At 39.8% G+C, this 11,050-nt stretch overlaps 1 long non-coding RNA gene across 2 annotated transcripts; it reads right to left on the bottom strand.

Annotated features, from left to right (window-relative positions):
• Positions 1–298: 298 nt before the first annotated feature.
• On the bottom strand, positions 299–4,866 carry LOC138680565 (uncharacterized). 2 transcript variants are annotated; one of them, XR_011321661.1, is made up of 4 exons: positions 4,707–4,866; positions 3,459–3,545; positions 1,889–1,980; positions 299–525 (listed from the first exon to the last, which is right to left on the bottom strand). It is a non-coding gene; the product is annotated as an uncharacterized lncRNA (long non-coding RNA). The 2 variants fall into 2 exon arrangements; XR_011321660.1 differs by lacking the exon at positions 299–525 and having other exon boundaries at positions 1,392–1,980.
• Between the last annotated feature and the right edge of the window lie 6,184 nt (positions 4,867–11,050).

The following is an 11,050-nucleotide window of genomic DNA, read 5'->3' as shown; positions in this document are numbered from 1 at the left end:
AAGGGGAGCACTATTTGCTTGGTATAAATGGTTACAGATTATTGACTTGGTAATGATGTGTTTACCTTATCAACAAGCAAAGTAAACACAGTTTTACGAGAAAGAATGGATTTTCGTCTTGGAGCCAACCTTTTTTTTTTTCAAATCATCCAGGAATGCTATACATTTTAATAAAAACCACAAGGCAACGCAGCTCGAACAGAATGTAGTGTGTCCACATAAAACAGGCTTATAAACATTCCATTTCATGTCTTTTTTTCTTTCATGGAGAAAGGAAGAGGTATTTTTAGGTCTCATGAAAACATTTTTATTACATGATTTGTAAATTAGAAAATTAGATCTAGTAAAATCAATGCAAGGTGACCTTCAGGAAAATCATAAATGAAAGTATGGCTGTAAACGAAACACAATAGTTTTAAGAAGAAATTTCTTTGAAGAGTGCATCATATCTAGTTTGTGCTGGAAGGAAACTATTTACTGGCATCATTTCATTATACAGAGATTTCCTTCATTATATCTTCTAACCTTAAAAATGAAAAAAAAAATGTATATAGTGAATCATTATTTTTCTTTAGTTTAGTTTAGTTCAAATTAAGTCATGCATAAATTAAGCCATTACTTAAAGGTAACCAGTTACATCCCCAATCGATGTTAACCTTCCAGTATAGGGATAAGATTTATGCTACTGATTTACAGGTCCTTGAAGGTGGAGGAGAGATAAACATTTTTTCTTATGTAAAATATAGAACCAAAAACACATGGGCTACTTGCATAGTGAACAAGTCTGTAGAAACATGTTCACACCACCAAAGAACTTGAAGACACAAAAACGCACAGAGAGGTCAAAAATACTCTGTTGTAAAAAAGTCACAGTAAATAAGCAAGTGCTAGTCAAAAAATGAAAAAAATACAGGGTATTTAGTTAATACGTTTTTTTGCAAAAAAATGTATGTTAATCTGCTCCACCAATCGCCAAGGTATACCCATAATAGAGCAGTCCTATCTAATGTATATAATCCCTATCTGATGTATTTAAAAACCTGGGGAGTCCACCACTCCTCTGTGGGTCATTTGTATTTTAGCTGTTCCATCCTGCAAGTCCACATGTTTTTTTTTTTCTCTCTGAACCCTGCTTATACAGGTACTATACAGATGATCAGGTTTTTAAATACATCAGATAGGGATTATATACATTAGATAGGACTGCTCTATTATGGGTATACCTTGGCGATTGGTGGAGCAGCTTAACATACATTTTTTTGCAAAAAAACGTATTAACTAAATACCCTGTATTTTTTTCATTTTTTGACTAGCACTTGCTTATTTACTGTGACTTTTTTACAACAGAGTATTTTTGACCTCTCTGTGCGTTTTTGTGTCTTTATGTAAAATATAGTAATATCATCCCCATACCTCTCTAGATTTTTCTAAATAATATACGAAAAATGTCTGTGCTTTATGCACTTAAGTGTAAAGTATGCTAAATACTTGTTTTATTAGCATTAGGAAAATTTAGAGAATACAAGTGGTTGAGAAGTTTCACATTGAATATGGTCTGGTGCATTGATGGTATTTTTTTAAAGCTGTCCATACAAATATCTCATTATGCTGGCATGGCTGAAAACCATACAGAAAATTCACATGTAGTTTTACAGTGAATTACCAATGTTGTATTATCCGGTTTTTAGCTATGCAATTTGTAAAAAAAAAAAGCACAGTGCACAAATCTCTAAATGTAAAGGCTCAAAAACACTTTTTGGTTCATTGGATAATTGCTTCTACGATGACATATCCGTTGTTGTTAACATGAAATACATTTTGTCTATCTAAATTTTATTAATGTTCATATGTTTCTGTAAATTTGCTATACACCCTTTGTTGTTTTTACCTTTGTTTCACCTTTTAGGTTGGCAAGTGGAGCCATTGCAACTCCACTTACATCTGTGTCGAATATTGCTCCTGTTCACATCTTTCATACATCTTGGGTGACAAAGGTTAAAAGGACACAAAACATTTCTAACTCATTCTGACAGTTCTGCAAAAGTATGGCTAGTCTAACCAGAAATAGTAGTGAAAGTGAAAACAGTAAAATGTGTGCATTTATAAAGTTAAAAATTATTTTTTAAAAAGTGTGTATATAACATAACCAAATTTTAACAATTCCAATTAACAAGCGAAACATGTAAGTGATTGAAATTGTATCTTGCAACAGGCTATGCTGTTAGCAACCTGCTGCATTGTATTGGGCTGTCGCTCAATGTAACAAGAGTTGCTTCAAAAATTTCAATAGGAAGGGAAAGACCATAGTTTTTTCATCTATCCAAATCCATCTTCAGAGACTGGAAGCAACAATTCAACCATATTCAAACAGAAAACAGAAAATATATAGGTAACTTCTCGATTCCCAACTTTGATTTATTGATTTACTTTATGTCCATACATATTACTGGCCATACACATTGACCCCACCATACACATGCACACTCAGCTCTGTGTCTTAGGGCTGTCCCACACGTCCAGATAATTCCGGTACCGGAAAAAATTGGTACCGGAATTATCCATGTCCGTGTGCCCCTGCGTTTCTGTGGCACATCAGTGTGGCACACGTGTGCCGCCCGTGTGCCCACTGGGTACCACATGGAGCGTGCAGGAGACAGCGCTAAAGTTTAGCGCTGTCCCCTGCATCGTGCTGAAACCGCGATTCATATCTTCTGTGCAGCAGCGTTTGCTGCAGAGAAGATGTGAATAATCCTTTTTTTTGTGGTTTTTCGTGTATAAAATAAAGGTCCATGTCCCCACCCCCTGTGCACCCCCCCCCCCCCCCCCCGCTGTTCTGAAAATACTCACCCAGCTCCCTCGTTGGCTGTCGCTGCTTCCTCTCCTGGCCGCACCTTCTACTGTATGCCGTCACGTGGGGCCACTCATTTACAGTAATGAATATGCGGCTCCACCAGTATGGGAGGTGGAGCCGCATATTCATGACTGTAATTGCCGTGTGCGGTACGTGTTTTACACGGACCCATTGACTTTAATGGGTCCGTGTAATATGTGCGCTCCCATGAACACTGACATGTCTCCGTGTTTGGCACACGGAGACACGGTTCGCAAAAAATCAATGACATCTGCACAGATGCATTGATTTTAATGCGTCTACGTGTGTCAGTGGCTCCGGTACGTGAGGAAACTGTCACCTCACGTACCGGAGCCACTGATGTGTGAAACCGGCCTTATTCATTTCAGTGGAGACAATCAAAAAATCACAAGTTACACAAATTTTGCTTTACTTGCACTAAACAAGATGCTTTCTTCCAAAATAGAGGTAACAATGATTAATCAATGGGAAATTAAGCAATGTGTGGAGAAAAAGCACTGTGATGGGGGTGGAAACCTATACATTTTTTTAAATAAAATATGTTGTACCAAACATGTTATAAAAGTGGTCATTTCCTTTAACTTACCAACAACCACCTTGTCTCAATTACCATTGCACTCTGTAAATTTAGTATATCAATCATTCCTAATTAGGACAAAGGTGGTAGGTAACACTGCAAAAGAGGAAAAATAGTAAAAAAAAATATTTTCATTAATAACTAAACTAAACATATCTTAAACTAACCTTAGGGTATGTTTCCACGGTCAGAATTGACAGCGCTTTGGACACAGCTTCGTCCAAAGCGCTGCCGGCTTTTGTCCGCACGGTCATTCTGAATGTGTTCATTGAACCGTGCAGAATCACCAGCGTCCTATACATTGGACTGTGATATTTATCTTGCGGAGACTGAACATCTCCGCAAGATAAATTGACATGCTGCGGTCTAGAAAGACGCACCGCATGTCCGTTTACGCAGGGATGCAAGAGGCATCCGTGCATGCATAGTGGAGATGGGATTTCATAAAATTCCATCCACTATGCTGTAACATCTGGACGCTGCTGATTGGATGCTGCGGTTGTTTGCAGCGTTCAATCCGCAGCGAATACTGACCGTGGAAACATACCCTAAACTAAGCATAAGTATCATTATATTTTCATACAAAATTACACAACTGAATTTATCAATCTTTGTAACTTTTATCAATTTATTTTGTTAGGGATAACAAAATAACATTGATTTTCACCATTGCACTTGTAACATTAAAGCAGTAGTTCCACAATTGAAAATTATCCCCTATTTACAGGGTGGGTGAAATCTACCTCATCTCTGAAGGTCTGACCACTGAACTCCTAGTGTGCTTGATGTCAGCTCCGTTCATTGTCTATGGGACTACTGGAGAAAGATGAGAACAGTGCTCAACTATTCCTGGCAGTCCTATAAACAATGAGTGGAGCGTAGGCCAAGCTCCACTTATACGTGACTCTGCAGAGCCCTATTCTCCAGATTATTGAGAGTACCAGCGACTGAAGTTCCAGTAATCATTAAGTTATCCCCTATCCATTGGACAAGGAAAACGTTCAGCTGTGATAATATCTCTTTAAGAAGAATGGCACTATTTCAGCTAATGAGCTGACCGTGAAAACAAAAGGAATGTTACATTTTCCTTGTCATATTATAGGCTTGCAACTGATTGTTTAGAGAGATATAATACTCTTTAAATGAAAAGTAGTTATCCTAAAAGTAATCAAAGCTATTCTGAGTCCACGACTAAGCTGCAAGCATATGGCGCTGTGAGACATCATTTCTTGACTGTCTCTTTTAAACTGTACTCACACGTAGTGATGTTCTCAGATAGTTTTAACGCAACTGTAGGAGGCTCATATGAAGATTCCAGAAGGTTTATTTTCCAGCTGAATTCTTGAAGATATGAACACATACAGCAGATACGAAAGACTTTTCAGAAACAGGACTGCATAAACAAGAGCTTCTAAGATGGCTGATAGATGGTGAATAAGGACAAATAATGAAGAGGAAAGGAGGGGTTACTGACGTCAGACCTACATCAGAGAGAGACAGTGAGAGAGGCAGGACAAACTTCTAAAGAGAGCAAACCTTATTGCATAGCAATGAAGCAGCAATACATAACAACACAAAGATAATGCAATACTGCCTGTATGATTCCCAAATCATGGGACATGACACTCCCCATCTGAAATTTTTAGATTTCATAACGATCCATTTGATGTCTCTGATAATGTCCACAGGTGATTTGTAACCTGAAAGATACAAAAAACACATGAGCATGCAACAATAACTATAAGAGTTGAAATTACAGTTTCCTGGTTGATGGCATGAAGTCTACAGCAGTAGTATAATCGAAGTCCAATTGGGGAAGTCACAAGATGCAAATGTTTCTACCAACCCAACAATCCAATGATGAAAGTTCCATGTCCTAACACAGCTGGAAGTATATGGCGGTATGCCCCCCATAAGCTGTGTCCGATAGTAATGGCTTTCTCTAATGAAGCACTTTACGATATAAGACTGGTGAATACCAGTCTGCACTACCGATGATCAGCTCGAGGAGCGTCCAGAGTGATGAGGCCTCCTCTTCAACCTTGGTGCTATAGACGTGCAGCATGTAGAGACGTTCTGATCTTGAACAGTGCATTTTCTATGACTTCAGGACTACCATAGTTTTGTTCTAGTCTCTCCCAAGCAGCCAGGAAGCTAACCACTGTATTACAGATGTAGACAGATCTTAGTTTTGTAGTGGAGCGGGGTTGGTGCAGTTCGATAGATAGGCAGGGACCACAGAAAGTTCAACATAAACAGTGTCTTTATTTCCAGACTCACATACAGGAGTGATATCCTCCAGATTGCAGCTGGGTTCCACAAATACAGTCCCTGTTCAAAACCCGTTGCTGTGGGCCATGGCTCCGGCATGTGTCTCTTGGGTGTGTCCGCTGCCTTTAAGTCCTTGGCTCTGTAGTAGCTCCACACAGACCTGGGTTGCACAGAGCCTCCTGCTCTCCAGCTTGCAAACTTCAAACTAACACACCCAAGGCCAAACTGACAGATTTTAAATGGAATCGTGGCCATAGCGCCACATACAAAACCCAGAGTGGAGAGAGGGATTCGCCCCACTGCCAAACCTGAAAATCCCTCTAAAAAGAAGAGCCCTTGACTGGTTTTCCTAAAAATCTGATTGGGTCAACTACTTGCACCCAACCCACTCTTTCTTTTGTGTTTTCCCTTGTGATTCACAGGCTTTCGGAACTGCAGACAAGGTGTTCCAATGGGTTTAATAAGACTCCGTCTGCATTCTGGGGAACCAATATCAACCCTTGCATATGATCCTCCTCACTGCCTTACAGTCTCTTGACTCATTCTGTGGATTGTGGCTAGAGCTACTTGATTAGCAGATCTAGCACTTCAGCAGCAGTGATGCCGAGGTCACTAATTATGGTTCTAAAGGCTCATTTCCAACCTCTGTTGTTTTCAAGTTGATCACTTTTCCGGTTTTAGTAAGTTTGCGGCAAATCATGTACCTTGCAAAGTCAAATGTGTTAGTTTTCTCTGATTTTCGAAAGGCTGTTGCTGACTGTGTAGTTTTATTCATATTGTCTGTGGTGTTTTGACCTAGGAACACAGGAAAGTATGGTGCAGCATAGGCATTCAGTGCAGTAACTGGTATAATGTGCATAGTTTATGCCATACAAGGAGCTGGAACTGTGTGGCTGACCAGAACGTAATGACTTGTCTGCATATTGGCTTGCATGTACACCTCTGTTCATAGGGTTTGGTGAGGTGCAGGGGCCTGGTCCATTCTGGTGCATGAAGGAGGATCAGGATGAAGGGTTGGCAGCGTGTTCTACTGACCTTGAGTGCAGGATGCTGGTGACCAATCTGCATCCTGTTGCCTTAGAGGAATGTCTGTGCCTTCAGGAATGATTGAGTCAGAGGTGCACTATTTTGGCTTAGCACATAGTCTCTTGTACGCTAAAGAGGGTCTTCAGTATCAAGATCACGTACTCTTAAAAGTTGTTGGCTGAACGTTGAAGAGGGGTAACTGACATCAGAGCTACATCAGAGAGAGAAGAGGAAAGAGGAAGGACAAACTAATAAAGAGAGCAAACCTTATTTCATAGCAACGAAAAAGCAATGTATAACAACACAAAGATAATGCAATAATGTCTGTATGATTCCAAAATCATGGGACAAGACAAAGGTCATTCAATAACTATATACCTGTTAGGGCTAGAAAAATTGGCCTAAAAATTTTATTCATATTTTATAAGACAATACTCTGTTTGCTTTCTATACTAGACCACAGATTCATTAGAAATTACTGACCTAGTTGCTTTATGAGGAGAGTATTCCTATAATACAATAGGATTGCCCGTGGGGATTCAACTGCAGCATTCTTGTCAGTCTGTCAAATGACAAAGGTTTATCATGCTTTACGTGAATATGTATTTGTGCATATATGTATATATATATATATATATATATATATGTATATATATATATATATACACACACACACAACTGGTGAAATAAATATTTCACACGTGACAAATTTGTAAGTAAATATATTTCTAATAGTGCTGTTAACATGAAATTCTCACCAGATGTCGGTATTTCCTTGCCTGCCAGACAACTATCCCGTTGTCATATAAATAGCTTGTAGGAAAAGCAGGCAGCACTCCAAAAAATTCAGGTAAACGGCCCTTCACAGCTGAAATGTTGCTAATAAAGTCCCCCTTTTTTCACCTGAATTTTTGGAGTGCTGCCTGCTTTTCTTACTAGATAATAGATAGATAGATAGATAGATAGATAGATAGATAGATAGATAGATAGAGTAGGGGCAGACAGAAACAGAAGAGGACCCCTGTACAAGAAAATTTTATGGGCAGTTTGATGTCCAATATCTCATCATAATCTATCCCTTTTGTGTTTGTGACAAAGCTGCTGGCTACTTTGGAGCTGGAAGTGAGTCCACTTACTTTTTGGTCCCCTTTGCAACTGTACAAGTAATATCAAGAGTATGTGTGTACATGTATGTAGTACTGTGCAAATGGTTGAGTCAGATGTGGGAAAAATGTTGCAAAGTAATGAAAAATGATGAATCTTAATATATTTTAATGAGTTAATAAAATGCAAAGTGATGAACAAAACAGAAACTTAAATCAAAGTGACCAACATTTTCCTTCAAAACAGTATCAATTCTTTCAAATGTAGTAGGAAAAAAAGATTTTTAGACTGTGTTAGTTGAAAAAAATTGGATTGCTCTTAGTAAGTGAAACAAAACAATAATTTTGTAGATAATTTATTTTATTGTTGTTAGCCATTAAAATATATCAAGTTAAAACACAAACCTTCAACACTAATTCATTTAATTAGGGGCTGGCTGGCTCAAAGCAATGTCCCATACGTGGTGTGACCCATATTTAGGCTTAAATCTCATGTGGCACTCGGTTTGTGCCCAAGTTTCATAAAACTCGCAGCCTCTTTCTGCTGTAACATTAAAAATCAATCACAATTTGATCCCTTACTGTTAATGACTACACCGTTTCTGCAAAACTTTGCAGCCATTAACAGTAAGCAAGCAATCTACACTTTATTTCTAATTATACAGTAAAAAGACACTGTGATTTAAATTGCATCACTATCCATATCATAATTACCCCACTGCAGCAGTAATCCCCCCAGTAGTATAATAATAAATTGTTTCCCTCCTCCCTCAAATTAAAATATTATTGCTCCATTGCAGTGAATACCCATATTATTTAATTAATCAATCAACATATTTCCCCTGTAGTAATCAGCCACACCTTTTCCTCAGGTTATAATCACAAATACCTTGCAGCATAGTAACTAATCCACCCACTTTAAGGCAACATACCTTGTGCAATAATCAATATTCTCCCTTAGGATTACAATTTCATCCAACCTGAAGTCTAATTAAGTGGTTACTTCCCAAAAATTGAGTTGACCTCCACTCATATGGAACAGGGTAAGGGAAAACTTACTGATCACTGGAGGTATAACTGATGGGACCCTCAAAGATGGCTAGTGCAGGCCACTGAAACCTCAAGAATAGGGTTCCATAGCCTTGTTCTAAATGGAGCATTGGTGCCCATGCTCAGCCTCCACTCCATATATTTGTTTATGACAACCCATTGGTGCACCAAAACATAGAGTCCCTGTTTGGGTACTTTCACACTAGCGTTTTATGCAATCCGTCGCAATGCGTCGTTTGGCAGAAAAAACGCATCCTGCAAAAGTGCTTGCAGGATGCGTTTTTTCTCCATAGACTAACATTAAGCGACGCATTGCGACGGATTGACACACGTTGCAACCGTCGTGCGACGGTTGTGTCGTGTTGTGGCGGACCGTCGGCTGCAAAAAACGTTGCTTGCAACGTTTTTTGCAGCGTCGAGATCATCTTTTCTGACCGCGCATGCGCGGCCGGAACTCTGCCCCCTCCTCCCCGCACCTCACAATGGGGCAGCGGATGCGCTGAAAAACAGCATCCGCTGCACCCGTTGTGCAGCGCAAACGCTAGCGTCGGTACGTCAGCCCGACACACTGCGACGGGCCGAGTAAGACGCTAGTGTGAAAGAAGCCTTTGCTGTAAGTGCAGCAGTCACAGATTGACAGCAGCATTTAACAGATTAATAACTGTGGATGGTGCTCCATTCATAGCTATTAGAGTAGAGCATCACGGTGGCTCAGTGGTTAGCACTTCAGCCCTGCAGCGCAGGGATCCTGGGTTCAAATTCCACCAAGGGCAACATCTGCAAGGAGTTTACATGTTCTCCGTGTTTGCGTGGGTTTCATCTGGGTTCTCCGGTTTCCTCCCACAATTCCAAAAACATACTGATAGGGAATCTAGATTGTGAGCCCCATTGGGGACATCGATGCTAATGTATGTAAAGCACTGTGGAATATGACAGTGCTATATAAATAAAGCATAATAAATAATAATAACAATTATAAAGATGATAAAGTTAAGACTGCATCAAAGTCATGGAGCCTGCATGTAATACCTGTATATCGTATGTGGGAAAAGGGATACAGATGTCCATTGCTCTGAATCCCACTTGATTAGTCAAAAGTGAGGAGATTCTAACTAAGAGCAGATTGCACTCTTGTGGACTCGGCCCACATATTAATTAAATAGCATCCCATTCTTCCAAAATACCAATAAAGTATATATTAAAAGTCTGCACATCCCTTTTAAATTGTAGGTAAAAGAATCATACCATGAAGACTCATTTGAGAACTTTTTCTGCCTTTATTCCACATGCATACTTTGAGCATCTGGTGAGTTTTTTACACCAATATTTGTAAGCCCAAACTAGGAGTGGAACAATCAAAAGAAAAGTACAATAGAAATATGTGCACAACTGCATATTTTTCCCACTTCTGGTTTTGGTTTCAACACGTGCATGTGATCTTAATGTCTTCCATAATCTGTACACTTCAATTGAAAAGTAAACTAAACTCTTTCCGGGGGAAAAAAAAAACTAAAATAATGTGATTGCATAAATATGCACCCATTTAAACTAATACTATGCTGAAGAACCCTTTGAATTTATGACAGCATACAGTCTTTTTGGGTAGGAGTCTATCATCATTCATGACACATCAAGAATTGGCAATCTTTACCCACTCTTTCTTGTAGTAGCACAAAAAATCTGTCAGATTGCGAGAGCATATCCTGTGTACAGTGCCCTCTTCAGGTCAACCAACAGATTTTAAAAGGGATTCAGGTCTGGGTGTTAGGGGTCGAGTTCACGCCTCTGCACAGGGCGAATCTCAAGCCATCTCCTCTGCGGTCTCCCATTCCTCTCCAGCCACAGTGGAGGCTGCTCAGTGGAGACGTCGGTCCCAGCGTCTGGCTCAGCCTGATACTGTGCGGATGGTTTCTGCTGCTTTCCCAGGTTCAGCCATTGTAGCCAGTACTGGTCAGCGGCGAGCAGACGTCTCTGGGACGAAGTCCTGCTTTTTCCCTTCTGAGCATGCCCAGGGTAAGACCTCTCATTGGAGGTCAGGCGTCACATGCTCAGATACTGCTGCAGCTCCCATTGGTCCTCTAGGAAGGTCCTGAAGTTGCTCTGGTATTATAGCAGCTTCCATTGGTCCTCTAGGAAGGTCCTGAAGCTGCT

This window comes from Ranitomeya imitator, chromosome 5 (genome assembly GCF_032444005.1).
Source record: "Ranitomeya imitator isolate aRanImi1 chromosome 5, aRanImi1.pri, whole genome shotgun sequence".
Taxonomy (NCBI): Eukaryota; Metazoa; Chordata; class Amphibia; order Anura; family Dendrobatidae; genus Ranitomeya; species Ranitomeya imitator.
The sequence above is the reverse complement of the archived record's forward strand: the minus strand, read 5'-3'. Positions and strand labels throughout refer to the sequence as shown.